Source organism: Lactuca saligna, chromosome 7, assembly GCF_052625555.1.
Source record: "Lactuca saligna cultivar CGN05327 chromosome 7, ASM5262555v1, whole genome shotgun sequence".
Classification (NCBI taxonomy): Eukaryota; Viridiplantae; Streptophyta; class Magnoliopsida; order Asterales; family Asteraceae; genus Lactuca; species Lactuca saligna.
Genome location: NC_136423.1, coordinates 167,546,604 through 167,571,764, shown reverse-complemented (window position 1 = coordinate 167,571,764; position 25,161 = coordinate 167,546,604).

The window sequence follows — 25,161 nt, the reverse complement described above, 5'->3', positions numbered from 1 at the left end:
GGTGCTAAATGACTCCCTAGGATAGAAAGTGGTCATCTTGGTGGTCTTAATGGGTTTATGCAAGAGTTAAGACCACTTTCATGGAAGTAGAATAGCATTTTCGGAGTTCAGGCTTATTAGGGTCATGTAAAGTCACCAAGTCAGTGACTTTATGGATTAAGATGTTGAAAAGGACTTGGATCTGTGATTGTAGCTTCTGGATTAGAGTATTAAGCACTTAATGGGAAAGTGACTTAGCAGGGGAGTATGCTAAGCATACATACATGTACGCCCAACATACACACCATTCAGCTTATATGCTTAGCGTACATAGGAGTACGCCTATCGTAGTCATCAAATATAGGCTTGATGAGTTTTGGGCCTCAGGTTGGGCCAAGTAGTGGACTTTGGGTCTTTAGGCCTTAGTGGGCCATCAGAAGGCAGATGTGCTAGGCCAAGAATATGTTTGGGCTTAGGGTAAGGCCCATTAGAGGGGTTGGGCCTAATTTAGCAAATTGGGCCATTAGTAGGTCACTAGTGGGCTTGGAAAGTCTACCTAGTTTTGGGCTTTTTCTTTGGGTTTGGGCCTTAGTTTTGGATCATACTTGGACAGGGTAGAATGGTTATTTTACCCCATGCATGGATTAAGAATTATGTGTAACACCTGGTTGCTGGTATGTATTTTAATCTATGTATTTTTGGCATTTTAGCTGGGACTTGGTGAGTTGTAGGCCCGACTCGTCGAGTAGAGACGAGATTGTAAGCATGTTTAAGTTGGCAACTCGGCGAGTCCATACCCTGGAATCGGCAAGTCCGCCAGTCTGGAAGAAACCTTAGATCCATGAGTTTTGCATCCTATTTAAACCATGTTATGAACCCCAAACTCGCCCCCTTCAATATCAGGGCATTCTTTAGCAAACCCTAACCCTCCCCTTTGTGATTTGAGTGTTTGTGTGCTTTTCCTTGAAGTTTAAAGAAGAGAAGGAAGGAAGGACCAAGGAGAAGGAGAGGAATAAGGATCTACAACTCAATCCATAGTCTATTGAGGTATATTTCGGATCTTTTCTGTTGCCATGGTGATTTTTCTTTTAGAAACCCCATTTAAGCCATGTTTACCCATTTCCTAGCTTGATTGTAATATAGAGATCATATTGAGTGGAATGGCCTTTGAATCTAGCTAGGTTTGAGCTTCAAGAGCCCAGATCTACTGCCTTTATGGAGCCATTTTGCATGAAAGCCCTAGATCTACTCTTTTAAGTGTCTTTTGAGTCTTTAAATCCCTTTTCATGCTTATGTACACGTAAAGTTGGAAAATTTACGTGGTAAACAAGCCTTAGGAACCCAGATCTATAAATTGCATGCAGTGGTTTTGAGCAGAATCGATTGTATAGAAGTTGCATGCAACCGACTCGGCGAGTCGTTCTTCAAACTCGGCGATTTGGTGGAGTCGAGGCGGTTCTTGAGGAAAGTACGGATAGATGTGGAAGGTAGTATGGGCCTGTATTACTGAAAGTAGAGGATCCGTACTCGAATCAAGGAAGGCTGAGATGAGACCGGCAAGCTTGTAGTAGCAGCGATCCCTTGAGATATTTCAGTGTATTGACGTTTGCCATGATATGTTTTCAGATTGGTGGTTTTGCAACCTAGGCCAGCAGTCGACAGTTCAGGTGCCGGAGAGGGATCAGGATCAGGCTCGGGAGCGAAGCATCTAGATGAGCAGACCAGAGAGTTCTTCACTTCAGAGGTGACCCGTATCATTCTTGAGCAGACTCCAGTGATATTTGGTTCGATCAAGTAGGGTATACTAGAGTTGATGGAGGAGAGACTAGGCACATTTCATGCTGAGGTGGCGGCCATGATGGGGTCGCGCACGCTTACGTTCAGGGAGTTCCGGGCATGTGGAGCTCTAGATTATCACGGGGCGTGGGACCCCATAACGAGTACTAGATGGTTGGCGGATGTGTCCAATGCTTTCCACACGAACAGATGTCCCAAGGGGGACAAGGTTAGATTGGCATCCTGTCTTCTGAAGGACCGGGCACGGGATTGGTGGGAGGAGGTCGGACATGTCATTGGAGATGATGCAACTTTGGATTCTATGACCTGCGTTGACTTTACTGCCAGGTTCAAAGCTGAGTTCGCACCGGTTATTGAGGTGCAACAGTTAACCAGGGAGTTTCAGGAACTCACCCAGACTACAAAGATGGTGGCAGAGATTACCGCTAAGTTCAGGGAAAGGGCACTTCTCGTTCCTCAGTACGCAGCTGATGAGGAAATGAAGAACGCCCGTTATCATGAGATGCTACAGAGTGACATCCGCCAGTTTATGAGCTGGTCCAGCTGTAAAACGTTGGATGACATGATTGCTAGGGCTAGAGAGAGAGAGAGAGAGAGAGAGAGAGAGAGAGAGAGAGAGAGAGAGAGAGATTGACCTTGAGATGGAGAGAAAAAGGAAGTCAGAGGCGCTTCGGGTTCAGGGAGTTCGGGCAAAAAGCCCAAGGTTTCATATCATAGATCCAGGAGTCAGTAGAGCCATGAACAGTGTGGCAAGTGTGGGAGATTGCACGACGGGGCATGCAAGGCAGGGAGTTCTGACTGCTATAAGTTTGGTCAGACTGGGCATATGAGCAGAGATTGTACAACCACTACTACCGCCATTGCGACAACAGATCTAATTTGCTTCCAGTGCAATCAGAGGGGACATAAAAAGTCCCAGTGTCCGAGTTTAGATGCTGCAGGAAAGGTGTCAGCACCTGCTCCTGCGCAATCAGAGGGGACATAAAAAGTCCCAGTGTCCGAGTTTAGATGCTGCAGGAAAGGTGTCAGCACCTGCTCCTGCTACTTTGAGGATTACAGATGGCCGTTAGGTCCGAGTTGAGACGCCGGTGGCGCAGAGTAGGGCTTTTCAGCTAACAGCAGAGGAGGCGTGAGCGACTCCTGTCGTGGTGAAGGGTATGTATTTTTCCCTTATCTCTACATTTATTATTGATTGTTTCTTATGGTTATATGTTTGTATAGGGTCGTTCTCAGTGAATGGCATTTCAGCCACCATATTGTGTGATTCGGGGGCTACCCAATCATTTGTCTCTCTTGCACTTAGCAAGAGGTTTAGCATAGCTACAGGGGAGCTAGATTGTCCACTTGAGGTTGAGATAGCAGCTGATAGGACCATTAGGATGGCGAGAGTACACAGAGGATGTTCTCTACAGTTATTCGATGAGCAGTTTTTGGTGGACTTGATCCCTATTCCCCTGCGAGGGAATAATGTCATAGTAGGCATGGATTGGCTGAGCCCCAATGGTCGGTGATAGATTGTGAGCTTCAGTTAGTGAGGGTTTGCACTCCCAGTGGGGGAGAGTTAGTGATTCAGGGCTAGAGGCTACAGTGCGGACCAGTTCTGTGTTCAACAGCGAGAACGAGGCGCTATTTCCAGCAGGGATGCACATGCTATATTGCCTATGTTTTAGATGCCCGGGAGAAGGGAAATACGATAGTTGATGATGTTCCGGTAGTGTGAGACTACCAGGATGTATTTCCAGAGGATTTGCCTGGAATACCTCCCGAGAGATAGGTCGAGTTCAGGATTGACCTGGTTCTTGGTGCGGCTCCGTTAACTAAGACACTGTATCGGTTGGCTCCTACAAAGATGCATGAGTTTTCTATGCAGCTACATGAGCTGCTAGACAAGGGTTCTATCAGGCCGAGCAGTTCGCCCTGGGGAGCATCGATTTTGTTTGTGAAGAAGAAGGACGGGTCGCACAGTATGTGTATAGATTATCGGGAGTTGAATAAGGTAATGGTGAAGAACCGTTACCCACTCCCGAGGATAGATGATTTGTTTGATCAGCTGCAGGGAGTGTCTTGGTTTTCCAAGATAGGTTTATGCTTCGGGTATCATCAGATGCGAGTCAGGGATGAGGATGTGAAGAAGACTGGTTTCAGGACCCGATATGGTCATTATGAGTTCGTGGTGATGCCGTTTGGGCTTACCAATGCTCCAGCCGCGTTCATGGATCTCATGAACCATGTTTGTCAGTCATTGTTGGATCGGTCGGTGATAGTATTCATTGATGACATCTTGGTTTATTCCAAGACTCAAGAGCATCATGAGGAGCACCCGAGGGAGGTGCTAGAGATTTTGAGGAAGGAGAGACTTTTCGCAAATTTCTCCAAGTGCGAGTTCTGGTTGCGCGAGGTGCAGTGCCTTGGGCACCTCGTCAATCAGAAGGGTATTTTGGTAGATTTGGCCAAGATAGAGGCCGTGATGCAGTGGGAGGTCCCGAGATCTCCATCTGAGATTTGGAGCTTCCTAAAATTGGTAGGGTACTATAAGAGATTCATCCAGGATTTCTCCAAGATAGCTATACAGCTCACCCGACTGACTAAGAAGTCGGTGGTATTTTGTTGGGGGCCTGAGCAGCAGGCATCATTTGAGACCCTCAGGCAGAGATTGTGCGAGGCACCGATCCATACCCTGCCAGAGGGAGTAGAGGATTTTGTATTCTACTTTGATGCTTCAATCACAGGTATGGGAGCAGTGTTGATGCAGCGAGGCCGTGTGATAGCTTACGCCTCGAGATAGTTGAAGCCTCATGAGGCTAACTATCCTACGCATGATTTAGAGCTGGGGGCAGTGGTATTTGCTCTCAAGATTTGGATGCATTATCTTTATGGGGTCCGTTGTACCATATACACGGATCATAAGAGTTTGAGGTACCTCATTGATCAGCCGAATCTTAACATGAGCAAGCAGCGGTGGTTAAATGTGGTAAAGGATTATGATTGTGAGATCCTTTATCACCCAAGGAAGACCAAGAGGTTGACTTTGACCAGGGGTAAAATAGTCATTTTACCCTTAGTATAGTTATCAGTATTTGATTGAGTGTACTTATGGAAATTGTAGCCGGGGTGAAACCGGAGCAGCAGCAGATAGATTCCAGAGCAGTTCATTTAGCAGCTAGACTACGAGGTGAGTCTTCCTTCCAGTAGGAACGGGTCTACGGCCACAATGCCGACCCGTTTAGTTAGTAGTAGTTCCGGACCTCGGCCCAATGCAGTAGTTAGATTGCTTGATGTCTTTGTGATTCAAGTATTTTTTGTATTATGTGTTCCGGACTTCGGTCCGATGCAGTATGCAGTATATGTGCTTATGATAGTTGATATGTTTATGCTATGCCATGTTGTGCTCAGTCAGTTTCCGAACTTCGATTCGATGTAGGGGAAAAGGTCCCAGTCAGTTCCAGATTTCGATCCGATGCAGTTAGTTCCGGACTTCGGTCCGATGCAGGGGATGAGGTCCCAGTTAGTTCCGGACTTCGGTCCGATGCAGTTAGTTCCGGAATTTGGACCGATGCAGTGGGCAAGGCCCTAGTTAGTTTTAGACTATGGTCCGATGTAGTGGGCAAGGCCTAGTATGTGTTTGTATTTTATTGTATGGTATGTGGTAGTTTGGGGGAGCTCACTAAGCTTCTTGCGTACAGTTTTAGTTTTGGTTTCAGGTACTTCCACAAGTAAAGGGAAGAGCTCGGGATGATGGCATCGCACACACCACGGATTCAGTTTTTGTTCTGGGAGTTGATTAGCTTTTCATTGACATGATTTGATACAGTCTTGATACAAATTTTCTTGTAATACTTTGTTATGGTTTTGATACATTGACGTATGGGTTTTAATTTATGGTATTGATCTAATGATTTTAGTAATGGTTAAACAAAATTTTTGGGTCGTATTTTGGGATGTTTCATTATGGTATGGGACCCAATTGCTAATTGGGTATATTGATCGGTATTGATAGCTCAGGAAATGGACAGGGCAGCAACTAAGGATTTCTTTCTGGAAGTTTCTGCATTCGAGGTGAGTCTTCTCACCATACTAATGGGTCTAAGGCACCAAGGCCGGCCCATTTTATGTTAGGTTATTTTGTATATTATTGCATGGAAGACCTCGGGGGAGCCCGTGACAATTGGATATAAGATCATATGGGGTAGCCCATAGCATAATGGTATAAGACCCTGGGGGGAGCCCACAACATCCTTACTGGTTTATGTTTGTGTTATGTGTGGATATTTATATGATATATGGTATGTTATGTGATTATGTATGTTATTTCATGGAAGACCCCAGGGAAGCCCATGGCAATTGAATATAAGACCACATGGGGGTAGCCTATGGCATTCCCAGGTTAAGACCATGTGGGGTAGCCCATGAAACAATGGTTTAAGATCCTAGGGGAGCTCACGACATCCTTACAGGTTTATGTATGCATGGCTTATGTGATATGTAGCTTTCTAGCTAATATGATATGTGATATGTGAACTGTGTGTGTGGTATGCTCTGGGGAACTCACTAAGCATTAGCTTACGAGTTGTGGATTTGTGTCAGGTACATCGGATCCTAAGGGCAGGGGCATGGCTTGATGGCGATGCGTGCACTCTCTCACAGGCGTTTTATGGACACTCTGTTGTTTTAAATAAAAATTGTAATTGATATGAGTTTGAAAACAAATATAGATGGGGTTTTGTAATTTATGGAAATGTGCTTGGATAATCAAAAAAGGAAAATTTCCTTTGAAAAATCAGATTGTTACAAGTTGGTATCAGAGCCTTGGTTTGAGGGATTCGAGCACACTCTTGGGTTTGTCAGGACTCAAACTAAGGAAATGGTAAAATTGTTTTCTAAAATAAAATGAAAAGCTTTTAAGGAAATAAAAAGATGAGATTGCAATGCGAGTGATCAACCTAGTCAAGTAACTAGTTCTCTAATATGTTAGTCATGTTATATTGATATTTGAGCTTTGATGATGGTATGGAACTTGCTATGTGTATGCTTCTAAAGTTGTATACGGTTAGGAGCTTATAGCCTTAGAATGATTGATTTGGCCTTATTTCTTGTTCCTTTTTTGGTTGTGATCCTAGGGTAGAATCTTTTATTCGAAAGTCTATTTGATCCTTTTCTGTGTATAATTTGCATGCATAAAGGCAACCTGTTATGATTGGTCGGATTGATGTGAGTAGAGAAAATCTTAGGGCATGCTAGGATTTGAGTTATACGGTAGTCTGTGGGATGTGATTTGTTTTGGGACGAATTGAATTTATCAAGTAGATCACTGCAGAAGGTATACGTAGGTGTGGAAGGTAGTATTGGGCCCATACTACTGAAAGAACGGGACCTGTACCTGAACCAATGTTAAATCTAACAACTCCAAGGAGGATCGGTGTGGGAACATCCCCTATATGGAGACCCTGATCATTATGATTTATGACCTTTCAATTCAGCATGGTGGTGAAACAATTTGGAGCAGTGGGGATCAGGATCAGGCGACACTACCAGGGTCATTAATGAGAGGCTGAGTGAGCTTATTGCAGCCGAGGTTATGAGGGGCATCCTTGATGTTACCCTAAATATCTTTGGGACGGTCAAGGAGGGTATGATGGAGATTATGGAGGAGAGGCTCAAGGCATTTAGAGCCGAGATTACTGTAGGCCAAGTTGGGACTTGACTCCCTCATTCCGGGAGTTCAAGGTGTGCGGAGCACTGAAGTTTTCAGGGTAAGGGACCCCATCATTAGCTGACCCTGGGTGGCAGATATCTAGAACGCCCAACGCACGAGTTATTGCCCGAATACGGCAAATGTGGGATTTGCTTCTTGTATGCTGAGAGACAGAGCCCGAGATTGGTAAGGTGAGGTTACTAGCCATGTGGGAGCAGCCGGTGTGGGTGAGATGACATGGGATGAGTTTGTTCGACGATGTGACTTGGAGTTTGCACCAGCTATTGAGGTGCAATGGATGGTGAGGGAGTTTCGAGAGCTCCAGCATACCACCGAGACTTTGACGGAGATCATCACCAAGTTTCGGGAGCGGGCATTGTTGATCCTATAGTATGCTACTGATGAGGACATGCGGAGGACGAGATATTACTCCATGCAGAGGGATGATATCCGCGAGTTTGTGAGCTTTACAGAGTGCAAGACTCTGGATGAGATGGTAGAGAAGGCCCATGAACGGGAGATGGAGTCAGAATTCCGCTTCAAGCAGAAGCTGCAGCAGGAACAAACAGCGGTGGGTCAGGCTAAGAAGCTTAAGACCCCAGACACTTCCAGCAGGGGACTGGACGAAAGAGTTTTCGCTCGAGGGGTTAGGTTTCTACTAGTGTAGCAGAATTAGTTACGTTAGCAGGATTGCTCACAATGGGCAAGCCCGTTATATTTTGTTGCAATTAGGAGGGCAACAATGTAACACCCAAAGTCAAGAAAGCCAAGAAAGGAAAGGAAAACCTAAGTGTAAGGGACGACTCGTCGAGTCCAAGCAGGAACTCGGCGAGTCCGAGCGGGATCCGGGTCAAGGAGTCAGTGACCAACTCGGGGAGTCGGCTAAGGAGACTCGGCGAGTCTGGTCTGAATAAGGAAAACCCTAATCCCGGGAGTTGTATCCTATTTAAAGGGTGTTATGTCCCTCCCTCAGCCTCCATATCATCCTAGAGAACCTATAAACCTTATATTTCGTGTGAGCTTCCATCATTTGAGAGAAATAGCTTTGGAGGAAGGAAACCTTGGAAAGGAACTTGAAGATCAAGAAGGTTGCTTTAAAGGGGAGGTGTAGATCTGGGATCTACTTCAGTTTGTGTTCATCTTGGAGGTAATAAGCTGCTATCTTCCCTCCTTTGCATCTAGATCTACTTTTGTTATGAGGTTTGGGGGTTTTATGGTTGTTTGAGACACACTTCGAGTTTGGGGCCTAGATATGTTGTTGCCACTTCAGATCTAGTGTTGGGATGGTCCAATATGTGGTAAAGCATCAGAAGATGAGTAGTTGGTGAAGCCCTTTTGTCCCTAAACCTAGCCCTAGAGTGTTTTGAGCCTAGATCTCTTTAGTTATACGTAAAGTTTGCAACTTTACGTGAGGCATGAGCTTTGGAAGTATGGATCTATGAGTTAGAGCTCCTGCATGGCTCGAAAAGCCACTATATGGATTTAGAACTGGAGCGACTCGGCGAGTCACATGGGTAGACTCGGCGAGTTGGACGAAGTTGGGCAGGAACTCGGCGAGTTGGAAGAACAACTCGGAGAGTCTGTTGAAGATTGCCTTGGACTCGGTGAGTCTGTTCTTGGACTCGGCGAGTCAAGTCACGAAAGAAAGGACTCTAAGCATACGAACTCGACGAGTCAGTAGGCAGACTCGGTGAGTAATGTTGACCTTGACTAGGACTTTGACGTTGACCAGAGTTAACTTAGTTGACTTTTGGGGGATAGTTAGACTAAGTGTTGCATTGATATTGGTAGCTCGGGGAGCTAGTGGAGCAGGAGTTCAGAGAATTTCCGGGCAATAGCTAGAGGGGTTATCAGCAAGTTCAGCAAGTGCATGTGAGTTTCCTTTGTGTGAATGGGTCTAAGGCCACAATGCCGGCCCATGTAGTTATGAGTAGAAGACCCGGGGGTTAGCCCTAGGCATAGTATGCTAGTAAGAAATTCGGGTCGAGGTCTAATGATAGAGGGCAGGTGCCCAAGGATTTGTTTATATGATAGTTTATACTTGTTGTATGTGTGATACATGTATGTGCCTGGTAGGGAGGTGAGTGTGAGCGTGGTACCGTATCTCACCAATAGCAGAGTGTGGATGGTGTTCCACATCTCATTAGTAGCAGAACAGGGGTGAGGCTCAAGTTGGGGAAAGAGTGAGAGTGGGTTGGGCCTGTATCTCACTATCAGTAGGAGCGTGGATGGGGTTCCATGACTCATTAGCAGCAAGACAAGGGAGAGGCCCAGGATAGGCGAGGCCTTAGGACAAGATCCATTAGTATATGTTTAGCTTATGTGTTGTGATATGTTTATGTGCTTTTATAGGTTCGTGGGTGAGGCCTTGTGACAGGCGAGGCCTAAGTGAAACATATCTGTATTCGAGCAGGGCTCGAAGCCAGGCGGGGCTTGGAGCGGCGGGGCCGTTGTAGCGGGCGAGGCCCGAGGCAGGGGGCGAGGCCCAGGATAGCGGGCGTAGCCCAGTATGTGCAGTATGTGGTTATGCATGGTATGTGGTAGGGTGGGGAACTCACTAAGCTTTGTGCTTACGGTTTTCAATTTTGGTTTCAGGTACTTCCGGTAGTGGAGGAAGAGCTCGGGGTGATCGCATGGCACATACCATTGATTAGATAGCCTGGGAATGTTTTACTCTGATAACGAGCATGTTTTTTTGGAAATTAATACTTTGTTTATGTTTTGGATTGATGGTTTTTCTTAGGTAATGTTTTATTAAAAGAAATTTTTAGTCTTAAATTTTGGGTCGTTTCAGACAAGGAGGTTGAATGCCTTATGACTAAAGAGGAGCGGTGAATGCACCCGCTCTAACCCTTTTGAGGATCACCAGTGAACGAAAGGGTAGTTCCGGAGCCCCAACAAGGAGGGCCCCCACTTCGCAGCATTAGACAGGGGAGATCGGAACTACGGTAGGTGAGGGTGCGAGGTATGTATCCTTTTTCCTCCCCACTAGTTTTGCCTGTATTTAGTAGGGGTTATTTTTCATCAACATTAATAGGCGTATCGTTGGGTGTTATCTCTGGTTGTGGTTGAGTTATACGCACCTTCAAGAAGAGTTTTATGCCATCTACATACCATGAATTTTGGTGGAATAGTATGGGGTTGTCTCCTTGTATATCTCGGATTGTCCAGTGTTCGAGTGTCATTTTGGGTATGGTCAGGATTGGTTCAAGGGTTTGTATGAGGGAACTATGACTAGGTTCCAGTAACCTTAGCTAATATATGGAAAGGCTTTCGGGGTTTTCAAGGGAGAGAGAGAATTTGTTGCTGAAGTGTTGAGGGAGAATCCGACCTTTGGACTCTGAAATCTGAGGGTGATATTAGTTTGAGTAGCTAGAGTCGTTGGTATTGTTGGGATTCAAGAAGTGCTAGCTGGTTTTCGGGAATCATGCTGTTTTGGAAGGATTATGCAAGGTTTTCTAGCTTTGCTTAAGCACCGGTCGTCAGCAGATTGATCATTGGAACGAGAGAGGGTTTAGGAATTCTTCAATCCTCATGTGATGAGTGGACTTAGTTGAATCTAAGTGGGGGAGAACAATTCAGATATCCAGGGTGGAAGAAAGTGTGAGACGAGGATGCGTTTCACATTCCCATTGGGGGAGGAAAGGCGGCTTTACGGGCTGACTGAATATAAGATATCGGGGGAGGGAAGTTTGGGAAACTCCCCAACATTTGGATTGCGTCATCTTGACGCCTTTTAGCAGGCTTTTGGGGAGGGATCCTAGTAGTGTTCCGGTCAGTGTTTGAGTTTAGTTGGGAGGATAGACCATGTGGGTGCTCAACGTTAAGAGGTGTTCGGATTGACAGGTGAGTAATAAGGACATGGGCAGCAATCATGTGGTATGAAAGTGTTGTAAGACTACGGGGGAGCTGTAGCATTCACTAATATATTGTTAGGGTGAAGGTGTTGTAAGACTATGGGGGAGCCGTAACATTCACGATGAAAGCGTTGTAAGACTACGATGGAGCCGTAGCATTCACTAATGGACAGTCAGGGTGAAAGTGTTGTAAGACTACAGGGGAGCCGTAGCATTCACTAATGATCGGATGACATGAGAAGTGTTGTAAGACTACGGGGTAGACGTAGCATTCATGAATTCTTTTAGGATATTGGGGATAGGGTAGAGTGGTTTGCAAGGTTGTGAGGAAACCACAACTTAAGTAGAGTCAGGATTGGAGATGATTATTCAATCAATTATCTGTGGGTGAGCCCGGATGGTTATGGGAATTTCGAATTGGACTGGTAGTGACTGTTGAGTCAAGAGTTTGGATCTTGAGTTCCAGGATCTTGTGGATAAGTGGTAAGTGACACAGAAAGGCTACGGCTGGGTAGTCATGATATTTGATCTCTTGGGAATCTGGTGGTTAGACCGTGTGCAAGACTGGTGGTCTCGGGGATCGACTATGGGTATCTTTTTACCATTCAGGTAATGAACATCGGAAGTTATGGTGCATAATGGTTCTCGAGGTAGTAACAGGGTATTGAACCATTTTGGAAGGGACTCCGAATCTAGGTTTGTGCATATTCAGTACAAGATCTTGTTTCATTGAAATGAGACTTGGGAGCATAAGGATGCCAAGGGCATTAAATGCAAGATACCAGGGTAATGAATGGGTTTGGTTCGATGGTAGCTTAAACCATCATGATGTGTCTTGGGTTAGTTATATCCGTAATAGGGCCACAACATGTTGGAATCATGATACGATAGATCGAAGGAGGTCGGGTATTATGTAAGTCTACAGTTGTTCTAGTAGCATTCACATTTGCGTCAGATTCAGTGGCGAAAAGTTGTCAGCCTATCATGATCAAATGGATCAAAGAGTCAAAGAATTTGTGAGTAGCGGTATAGATAGGTCGGTTATTGTCAGACGAGGTGTCCTTCGGGGGTCATGTGGGACTATTGTGCGTGTGTTCCTGGCTCAGCAATCGGGTAGGTGTCTGGTGTTTCGGATAGTTGACAGGCAAGTTGGGACCAGGAAGGCTCCAATCGTTCTTCAGGAGAGTTGCTATGTGGCAGCATGATGAGTTTTAGTGGTTTCAACGATTAGGGGTCCGTGTGTGGGATTACCTGTCATTCGGGGCATATGCTAAATTGTTTACAGTTGGAATAAATAACATCAACAACTGAATAGCCAGTTGGGAGATGGGTGCCATGACCTCAACAATGATTCGATATGGGCGGTCTGTTAGGGAGACATGTCATATCGAGACTTTAGATTGTAGATGGAGCGAAGGTGAACATGTTGCAGGAAATTCATTCATCTTTGGGTTCTAGAACCCTACGAGGGTTGATTTTAGTTGCCTTGGAAAGGCCAGGGTATTCCTAGATTTGTGGTCGTGTTGCTCAGGTAGAGTGGTATGTCGGGGATGGTGATGCATGATTTCGAGGATGAAATCTAATTTAAGTGGGGGAGAGTTGTAACACCCTATTCCGAATCAATTCCTAGTATGAGATTGTGTCTCGAAGGTCGTTCATTATAAGGATTATGGCTTTTGAAAAGGTAAGATCTAGGACCATTTGATGCGGGTGATGTAGTAGAAGTGATCCGGGTGTTCGGTTCGTGTTTTGTAGCCTAGGGGTATTTCGGTAAAGTGGCAGTTCGGGCGTTTGTGGGAAATGAATTTTTGTTTGGAAAGTTTTAGGAAAGGTATGAGTTAATAGAAGTGTAGGGCTTCTCATTACCTTTCCATGGATATAAAGTTCGTCGAAAATGGACTTACGACGAGGAAGTTATACTACTTTGAAGTTGTTGGCAGAATTGGTACTTGAATGGAAATGGTTGGCAAGTAAGTACCGTGTATGCAAGGTGGTAGGCTTGAGGGTACGCCCAGCGTAGGTAAGTTACGCCCAACATATAATGGCGAATGGACGCAGGTGTAGAGAGGCGTATGCCCAGCGTACGAGAAGTACGCCTATCACATGCTCAGGGTTCCTAAACCTTAATTTTTAGGGTACGCCACTATATAAAGAACATAATGAAGGGTTTTGAGTATTGTAACACTCCTATGGTGTACATGCAACCCTAAAAACCTTGGATCTACATTTTCTCTATTATACATGCAAATTTGATTTTTCCAAGGTTCTCAGCCTAACTAGCATATCATGGGGTACTTGTAATATAAAAACTTAGTAGGATGACATATCTTTTCTTGTGGTTGATTGCTTGGAGCTTCAATATCCTAGCACCAATGATGTGGATGCCTCAAGTGGAATCAAAAATCACCAAAACAACTTGGAAGACTTTGAGAGAACATGAAGCACTCTAGAAATCGACACACCCTTTTTCTCACACACTCTAGTGCCATTTCATGTGCCAAAGACCTCTTTATATAGTATAGCGGTTTAGGGTTACATTCATGTAAACCCTAATACCCATGACCTTTCATTTCCATAGGATCCATGAGTTAAAAAGTCCATGGGCTATCCATGAAAGCTTATCCCGTCTTAAATGAACTTTGGCCCATTCTATATATATAAGAGTCCATATTTAGTTAGTTCTTTTTGATCACTAAATCAAATCCAAATTAATTCTTGATCAATACTAAATAAATAATATGATTTCATATTAGTATATTATAACTTATAATATATTAATAAATCATAAATACATATTATCAAAAGATCATCCATACAAATTGTTTCGGTGAAGTGCAACCCAAATGGACCATGCCAGGTTGGGTCAAGTACATACCAAATATAGTTACGGACTTAGACACCTTATCCAACACATAATGCTTCAAGGATCAGCCTCCCTCTCATCCTAAGACAGTCACCACGAAACCTTACTCCTCAATTGAGTGTTCTTGGAGCTTAGAAGTCCATTAGAGAGCATCTTAGTGTTGTGAAGCCATTTTCCAAGCAAGAGAAAATTATAGCAAGGTGGTGAATGAAAGGGGAAGCAGTAGATCCGAGTTTGGGGTTCCATTTCAGATCACCTGGAGGTATAAAGTTATAAAATTTCCTCAAGTGTGGTTAGAACTAGTGAAGTTTGGTTTTGAAGTGATTTTGGTCCAAAGGATGAAGCATTATAGTCCAAACCCGATTTCTAGGCTAAGGGGTGCTACCCTTGGTACTAAATGACTCCCTAGGATAGAAAGTTGTCATCTTGGTGGTCTTAATGAGTTCATGCAAGAGTTAAGACGACTTTCATGGAAGAAGAATAACATTTTCGGAGTTTGGGTTTATTAGGGTCATGTAAAGTCACCAAGTCAGTGACTTTATGGATTAAGACATTGAAAAGGACTTGGATATGTGATTATAGCTTCTGGATTAGAGTATTAAGCACTTAATAGGAAAGTGACTTAACAGGGGAGTATGCTAAGCGTACATACATGTACACCCAACGTATGCACCACTCAGCTTGTATGCTTTGCGTACATAGGAGTCCGGCCATCGTACTCATCAGATTTGCACTTGACGTGTTTTGGGCCTCGGCTTGAGCCAAGCAATGGACTTTGGGCCTTAATGGGCCATCAGAAGTCAGATGTGTTAGGCCAAGAATATGTTTGGGCTTAGGGTAAGTCCCATTAGAGGGGTTGGGTCTAATTTAGCAAACTGGGCCATTACTTGGTCACTAGTGGGCTTGGAAAGCCTACCTAGTGTTGGGATTTTGTTTTGGGTTTGGGCCTTAGTTTTTTATCATACTAGGACAGGGTAGAATGGTCTTTTTACCCTCGTGCATGGATTAAGGATTATGGTATGGGACCCAATTGCTAATTGGGTATATTGATCGGTATTGATAGCTCAGGAAATGGACACGACAACAACTAAGGATTTCTTTCAGTAAGCTTCTGCATTCGAGGTGAGTCTTCTCACCATACCAATGGGTCTAAGGCACCAAGGCCCGACTATTTTATGTTAGGTTATTGTGTATGTTATTGCATCGAAGAACCTATGGGAGCTTGTGGCAATTGGATATAAGACCATGTGGGGTAGCCCATGGCATTCCCGGGTTAAGATCATGTGGGGTAGACCATGACACACTGGTATAAGACCCTGGGGGATCCCACAACATCCTTACATGTTTATGTTTGTGTTATGTGTAGATATTTATGTGATATATGGTATGTTATGTGATTATGTATGTTATTGCATGGAAGACCTCGGGGGTGCCCATGGCAATTGGATATTAGACCATGTGGGGTAGCCCATGACACAATGGTGTAAGACCCTGGGGCGAGCCCACTGCATCCTTACAAGTTTATGTATGCATGGCTTATGTGATATGCAGATTTCTAGCTAATATGATATGTGATACGTGGAATGTGTGTGTGGTATGCTCTGGGGAACTCACTAAGAATTAGATTACATGTTGTGGATTTGTTTTAGGTACATTGGATCCCAAGGGCAGGGGCAAGGCTTGATGGTGCGGTGTGCACTCTCTCATAGGCGTTTTATGGGACACTCTGATGTTTTAAATAAAAGTTGTAATTGATATGAGTTTGAAAACAAATATAGATGGGATTTTGTAATTTATGGAAATGTGTTTGGATAATCAAACGAAAATTTTACTTTGAAAAATCGGTTCATTACAGTCTTTAAAGCATGATTTGACTCACCATTTTTCTATGAAAGACTTGGGTTTTCTACGTTATTTCTTGGGGATTGAAGTTGCTCAATCTCCAATGGGTTACTTTTATCTCAAACAAAGTATATTTTAGATTTGTTTGAATGTGCACAACTTACGGATAATCAAACAGTTGATATGCCTATAGAGAGTAATGCAAAGTACTCTCCAACTGATGGTGTCCCATTATTAGATCCAAGCCTTTATCGTACCATTGTTTAGAGTTTGGTTTACCAGACTGTCACTAGACCAGATATTTCCCATGCAGTTCATGTGGTTAGCCAGTTTGTCAATGCTCCTACTGCTGTTCATTGGGGAGCTATTCTTCGTATTTTGAGATATTTACGTGGTACTCAGTTATGCAATCTTATGTTTCCATCTACATCCTCTCTTGAGTTGCATGCCTATAGTGATGCAAATTGGGATAGTGATATTTATGATCATAAGTCCACTACTATGTATTGTGTTTTTCTTGGAGATTCATCGATATCATGGAAAAGCATGAAACAATACTTTGTTTCTCGATCTTTTACATAATCAGATTATCGAGCCATGGCTATCGCCACTTGTGAGATTGTTTGGATGAGATGGCTTGTTGCGGATATGGGCGTTCACATGTCTCAGCCTACCCCTTTTTATTGTGACAAAGAGAGTGCAATAATGATTGCAAAGAATTCAGTGGTTCATAAGCGCACAAAGCACATTGAGATTGACTATCATTTCACACGTCATCTCTCTAGAAGGGCACTATGTCCCTTCATTGTGTTCCTTACTCTTTGCATATTGATGATATTCTTATGAAGCCGTTGACTACTCCTCGGTCCCATTTTTTATCTAACGAACTCTCAATGCTTATTGTTGTTGCATTGTGAGTTTGAGGGGGAGATGTTAGCCTAATAAGATTTTGGGCTTTATCTTGTATTGGGTTTTATGGTTGGGCCTTTTATCTAGGAAACCCTAATTAGCTAGTCTATATATTATGTCATTTCCTTTCATTATGTTTGTACTTCTCTGTATTAATAATACAAAACCTAGCCGCTATATGTCTTTCACTTGTTAGTTTACAATTTGATTAGGTAATTCTCTTTGAATTTTGATGTTTCCGAGAATTTGTGCTTTGGAGTTAGATAAAAAGATTGTTGTGAAAGACAAGATGCTCCAAGATGGTTAGGTTGAGTCTTTTCGGAGAATTCCTAGGGAAGAAGGGCCCGAGAACCCTCAATAAACCAAGCATGCAAGGCATGTTGTTTTTGTCTCTTTGTCCACAATTTAGGATATGTGAGTTTGGTCTTTGGATGGTTCACACGATTTTGAAGTCAATTTTGCAAGAAGTTATTGGTTTCTTCTTTTATTCCTACCAAATGAGGTTGATTAGTTCATATTAATGTTAATGTTTCGACTTGGTGTTTGAGTTTGCACATACTTTCTGTCTGGATTAATTTGGATAAAAGGGGGAATTACCATTTCCTTACTTTTGTGTCCGATTTTTGATGATGATATTGAGAAGGTTTCTTATCTTTTTTTTTTGGGTTTCTCTATTATTGATGCTCTTTCGCATAAATTAGCTAGACAATGGAATATTTCCATCCCTATTTTGACTTGCTACAAAGATTGGCTTTTTTGGTTTATTGTTATTTGGATGTAGACTTTTATGAAAGAGTCTTTGGATTTTGTTTTTCTTACAATGTGGTGGGTTATTTGGAATTTTATAAATAATCATTTATTTGGTAGGAAGAACTTCAAGTTAGGGGATCTTTTGGATAAAATTGTGCCTCAATCTTTCTTTTCGGGCAACAATAGGAATAAGAGGGTGAACATTAATTGGCTTGGTTGAATTTGTGATCATTTGATTACTAATTGCTGATGTTTTGTGTTTGTTTTAGTCTAGCTTCTTGCTAGCTTTTATAATAAAGTTCATATTTTTTTTGTTAAAAAAACAAATTCATTTGTGTATCCACTTGTTTACACTACCAATTTCTACTTTATTTTGTATAATACTCATTAAAACTATAACTTCTCATTTACCTACATGTCATCATATATATATTTTTATGGAATAACATCTTTCTTCCTAAAATGACTCGCTCATTCATAACTTTAGATAGTAATACACTTACAATGTGGGTAAATGAGAATCCATTTTTGAAAGTTAGATGTTATTTTATAAAGTACATGTGATGTCATATAAGGTAGTGTGAAGTCATGTTAGGTTTAACACTTGCTAAACCATAGTTGGGGCACACAATGGTGGGTACTGGAAATCTCTTTCAAACATGGATTGCTTTCATTGAACAATATAGAATATAAAAGTTAAACTATCTAACACCAAAATATATGCCATTTTTTAAATGAGAGTTATATTAAAATTTTATTACATGTGTTTCTAATACATGTATAGTTAGATCCTTACTTTGTAATGAAACTTGACCTATGACTCGTACCCTCTTTGTATATATTCTCATTGTGAATAGAATGCAAATTAGTTTCAAGATTGATCAATATCAAAGAGATTTTTTGCTTGATTTTTCTTTGTGGTCACTCTCTATCTCTTTCCCTCACCTATCTTGGTGTAGAAACCCTTCTTTTGTTATTTCCATTTATCCTCTATAGAGTCGCTTCATCCTTCCCACCCTCCCCCATATATATATATTTATATATATATATATATATATATATATATATATATATATATATATATATTCTTCGTCAGCATCATCATCACCATCTTCTTCATCTTCTTCTTCCTCTCCCCCCTCTCTCCCTCTCACACATACACACAATCTACAAAAAAACATTTTTGGCATTACTAACATCAAAAGATTTGTCCTATTAACTCATGATTTCAATGAGTAATTATGATGTTTGGAAAGAATTATTCAAAACACATAGTTTTAGTTTTTTGTATTATCCATCTCGATGATGCGTCCCTTCCAAAGACTCAAAAAAGTATCAAATGACATAAACTTTACTCTTGAATTAAGTTATGGGTTAATGGGAAAACATCTAAACACACATTCAAAATATATTAGAGAAATGAGTGTTTGCATGTTTCATGTGGGATGACCTCAAGAATATGTGTCATACAATGAGGATGCTCATGCGATTTAATTTTATTATCAACTTCACAATATGACCCTTGGTGACTCGAGCATCACTGAATATTTCCACTATATAAATTTCGGAGATTGGTTTTCAAAACAATAAAATATTGAACGAACAAAGAAAGTAATAACAATTTTAAAATTTTAATCCCAAATCCATGGATCCATTTGGAACCTAATAAATCAATAACATTTAACCACATGATGTTTTAGAATAATGTCTAAATAATGGAGAGTAACTATGAAGTCAGATAATCTCAATGATAGATCTACAAAAAGTAGGTAACAAGCACTGATAGTCTTCCAACATAATCAAGCACACCTTTTTCTTGTTCCTTGCTAAAGTCGACATAGAGATACGAAAAGAAACAGGAGAGTGTTGGTTATGGATGCTCCTAAGGGAGCATTTAGGGTTTTGGAAGTTTCTTATATGATATGCAAACGACATAAGGAAGCTCCACATTTTATTTTAGAGAAGTATGAGATTTTCTCAAAATCTTTCATTGTCGACAAATATAGTTTGATATCAATTCTATTTTTAAATCCTCAATAAAAATAATCATGAGCATTTAACTGATAAAAACCTATAAATAAATTAATAAGTATATGTTGATTTATTTTACCATATTTCACAAAATAAATAATTAACAACCTTTAATCTTATATATGTAATAGTTAATATATAATAAAACTTATCACTAGTAGTATGAATCTTGAAAGTAGTGTAGCTTTGGGATCCGAGAGCTCAGAGACCACTTGCGATCTTGAGGTGTGTCGAACAGAGGGATAGAGAGCTCTTAAGAGGTGTGCAACATAGGTCTGCAACAATTCTGTATATAGTTGAGTTTTTCATTGCACATCGTGCTCTTTGGAGTATGTGTCGCATGATGTGCATTGTGGCTCTAACAGGGCGTTGCCACATGTCACTCCTTCGCTTAGCCATATCATCCGGAATCTTCTCGAATCCAATGGTTGTGTGTGCGCCTGGCGCCCGTATGGAGATGATTTTGTAAAATTTGTATAATTTACATGTGAGCTACAATCTTAACCCTCTTTATATCAATACAATGCTCTTGATTAGTACTACAACTCTTCTTTAGGTTGTTTTTGACAAATTTGAACTTTTTATCTTTTGGCCTAATGGGGTATCTATAAATGACTGTATAAAAATTATAACTTCCCTGCACGGGTTCCAATCTCGACAATTTTTGTCTCAATGTTCTTGGACTGTGAAACACTATGACTTTCCTCTTTGCACAATTAGCTGAAACTTAACCAATCTCTTCGTACTATTTCTAAGTCATAAAAACTTAATTATGCGGTAAATTTTATTTCTTGTATAAGCCATAAGTTGTCCATACAGATTTTTACAAAAATTTTAGTTTTGAATCACGTCTCTGTGTACTTTCCGAATATATTAACCAATCCTTATGATGACACGACATTTTATGCACTATTTTTGAGCCTTATTCGAGGAATTACTTATACTTGTAATGGTGTATTTGAATTTACTTATCAATATATTGTAGACCTTACATGGCCGCGCTATTACATTTATTTGTCTAAACTAATTCCTAGAGGCGGTCCGTGATGTGTTTTCTTCAGTTGTCACATTCTTCCCCCATTAAGGGAATTTTGTCGTAAAAATTTAGCTCGTTTTCAGGATTCTTTCGAACAAGTGAGGCTACTTTCTATTCATATGATCTTCCCGTTCCCAAGTGTACTCTGGTCTTTACTTAGAGTTACATCGTACCTTAAATATGGGAATATGGATCTATTTGAGTCTTTTGATTTCCTGGTCCATGATCTATATTTTCACCTCGACAAATTTGAGTTTGGTATTAACTCGAATTTCATTGAGAAGGATGACGATTATATCTTCAAAGAGGCACTTTTTGAGATTTGACATGTACAAGACATTATGCATGCTGCTGAGTTCTTGAGAAAAAATGAGCTGGTAGGCTACTGGACCAACCATATCAAGGATCTCAAATGGTACTATTTACCTTGGGTCAAGCTTACCCCACTTTCCAAATCTTATGAATCCTTTTAAAGGAGAGACATTTAGCATTACCTTGTCTCCATCTTGGAACTCAAGGGGTTTGTGAATGCATCAGCATAACTCTTTTTTTTTTTTTTTTTTATTACTACGAGCAGTTTTTAGGCACTCTCTTATTTGATGAAAACGCTAGTACACTGTGTGTACAAGCTAAGTACGCTAGGCGTACCCATCTTAGTTGATTCGGTTGACTTCTTTGACTTTTGAATTTGACCAAGTTTGACTTAAGGGTATTTTGAGTATTTTGAGTTCTGGTTAAGATTGGTCACTATTTGATGTATAGGTGAATTGCAGAGTTGATATTCGGAGCATTTTCCTATTCAGCTATCTTTTCGGACTCAGAGGTGAGTTTTCCTCACTATACTTGTTGGTCGAAGGCATCAATGTCGACCCATTGGATTAGATATTATGGTTTGCTATGTGATGTTATGATGAGAGTATGTGTTCATTGGTTATGATATTAGACTGATATATATTTATGATTTCCTATATTATTGGATATGTATTAGACTGGTAGATCTGTAGGACTACGTGTGTTTGCTGATTATTCATTGTTATTAAATGGTTTGTTGGGTTGAGGCGAACCAACTCGTGCTGAAGGCCAAGATACCCATGGCGGTTCGGATAGACTGAAGGCCTGCGAGGCGGTCCAGTCAAGCCAAAGGCATGAAGAGTAGTCCTGATAGGTTGAAGGCCCAATGAGGCGGTCCCATCATGCTAAAGGATTTGTGAGTAGTCCAGATAGTCTGTAGGCCTGTGAGGTGGTCCAGTCAGGCTGAAGGCTCATGTATGCATGTTGTTATTTGTATGGTTTTATGTGTAGTAGTTTGGGGGAACTCACTAAGCTTTGGCTTACGATTTCAGTTTATTGTTTCAGGTACTTTAGACAATCAAGGGAAAGCAAAGGCATGATCGTGCACATCCTTCTGATTTTTATGATATTAGATTTTGGGATACTCTGAATTATGATTATTACTTTTGGAACAATGTTTGGTAAACAATTATAGTCTTTGGAATGGTTTTGAAAAATAAAAATTTTACTCAAAATTTTGGGATGTTACACAAATTCAACGATCTAAAGTCAAATAGCCAAAAAAATATTCAGCAATTCACCACATTGTGGCCTCCCATTGACCATGTTGTGACAACAAAATGACAAAACAGTCAGGGCTCACTCCAGTTGCCACGTCGTGGCGGCAAGGTACCATGTCGTTAGAACAAGATCCTTAGCAGCTTAACGCATTAAGGTGCCCTCAACCATACCAAGGGCACCAAAGCTTTGATCTACTTTTTCTAAAGGTATTGATAGATGAAGTTTCCAACTTTATCCCTTAGGACATCCCCATATACCATGATCTCAAAACCTTGGTCCTAATGGTAACTTAAGGTATGACTCAACCACTAAGCACTTAATCATAAAATCCATTTCCTAAAAGTTTCCGGAAGGGTTTCCTACACCTAATGGGCCATAAAAAATGTAGCTTTATGGGCACGCCTGTCCAATGCATGTCTCCTCCATTTTAGGACAAAACATGGGATAAATGAACTTAAACTTTTGCATGGAACCAAATACTCCAAGATACTCCGAATATACAACATATGACCTCAAAGAGACCTGATGGATCCATAAAGTTTCCAATTTTATGGAATCTATTCCTTCAATCATTCACCATCATGAAGAAAATGGAAAAGAAATATAGATCTAAAGCATAACACCAAAAAGCTAGGATCTTGGACACTTATAAAGGTCCATAGGATGCACAAGACAAGGAAGATGAGGCTTACTTGCTTGATTAACACACTAGATGTGGCATCCCCAATTTCACGGCCAGAAAGGACCAATTTTGTTTATGCTTTATAAAAATCAAACTACTTCTTTTAATAAAAATGTTATGGAATTTGTTCCTAGAAAAACTTGATAAATACGTTATCAAAGCATTTGAAAGAAATGCATTTTGTTCATATTAAAACGTTGGGATGTCATCGTCAATAATGAAACATAAGCATAAACAGACCGTACACTTATTTATACTAGTGATCTTCATCTCCTTTAATCTCTCAGTGTAAAGTAGCTTTGTATCGACACCTGTGATAAAAATAAGCTTGAGTGGGTCAGGTTGGAAAACATGGTGAGCACATAGGGTTTTCAATCCACAATAATATAATTATTATGTTTAAACATCAAACAATCAACTCAATTACCCATCCCCATTATCTTCTTTAATCTTAAGGTTCTACCCTCAGAATCATCTATCCTTCATTCCTAAGGATTGACCTAAGGAATATGCATGAAGTCCATCGTTGCCCGAGGTTTATACAACAAGCACTAAATACACATAGTCGCCAGGGTTTAGGCACCAAGTCTGGATGGTCGCCAGTGTTTAGGTACTAAGTCTGCATAGTTTCCAGGGTTTAGGCACTAAGTCTGCATAGTCGTCATGGTTTTGGCACTAACTCTGCATAATCGTCAGGGTTTAGGCACTAACTCCATAGCTGCCAAGGTTCTTAAATTACAACTGGTGAACACATGGTTCAAAAATACCTAATCCATATTCCCGGATCTAAAACTAACCTCTCTACCTGATCCATACTCCCGGATCAATAACTAATAACTATGTTTATACTCTTCTAGATGACTAGATCATCTTAAACATCGAGACCTCTCATCAATTTTTATTTCATCACACATCATCTAATTCATCTATCCATGTTTTACCCAACATATTTGTAGATATAAAATACATATACAGTTTAAATCAATTAAAACATGTATAAAATGGTTCATCCATCATAAATAGCAAGTATACAGACAATGTGAACACATAGCACATAATTCATATAAAATACTGCATATCTATGTGTAAGATGAAAATAATGTGCACTCACATTAGTAGCGTGATTGGATAGAATCTAACTAGAAACGGTCAGCGGTTCGTTGTTGTCTGGCTCGGGAAGGGAAACGGCCTTCGAAAACGAGAGAGTAGGTGAGAGAGAGAGAGAGAGATAGAGAAAAGAAATGGTGTAAGGAATGACAGGGCTAAACTTGTTATTTATAGGGTGTTCTAAACCCATTCACGTCGTAAACATGATAGGTTCATGTCGTGAACTTCCATGAGTCATCACGTAGATTTAACTCGTGTTTTCTATCCCTGATTAGTGTCCCTGATATGTTTCACATTGTGAAATTCATGTTCACGTCGTGACTTAAGGCGGCTAGGGTTTCTGCCACATGTCATGCCCTTAGACAGCTACATCTTCGGAAGGTCATAAGTTTTACATACAAGCTCCGTTTTCGACGTTCTTTATATCTATGCATAAGTGGAGATGTACTCTAAAATTTTATTTTAGTTCACAAAGGCTAAAAAGTATTTTATCATAAACTCATTTTTATGATTCCCGGGGTCGTGCCGGTTTTGTTGCGAAACTTCGACAGGTCATAACTTCTTCGTTATAACTTAGATTTCAGCATTATTTATATGTACGGAAACCTTGTGACATATACTACAATTTAGTTGAGATTATTTATTATAAATAATACTATATCAACAAAGTCATTTTTTACGCTTATCATCTCTAAATTGACTAGCCCGAATATGCGGGCGTTACACTAGAACACTTTCTTCTTCTTCTTCAAGCCACCAAAAGTGCCAAAATAATCCATGAATCACAAAAGGGGATTAGGTTTATGGTTTCTAGGATTAGGAGTGATGGAGGTCAAGGGAGATGGCCTAGAATTGGAGTTAATGTGTTTATATATGAGTGAAACCCTAAAAATCATGCGTTTTAGGCTGCAATGGCTGCCACGCCATAGCCATCCTTTGCCAAGTTGTGGATCCCACAAAAAACACGCGTTCCAGAATAACATTGCCACGTCGTGGGCTTCCATGCGCCACATTGTGGCATGGAGTTTTTCCAAAAAAAAACTC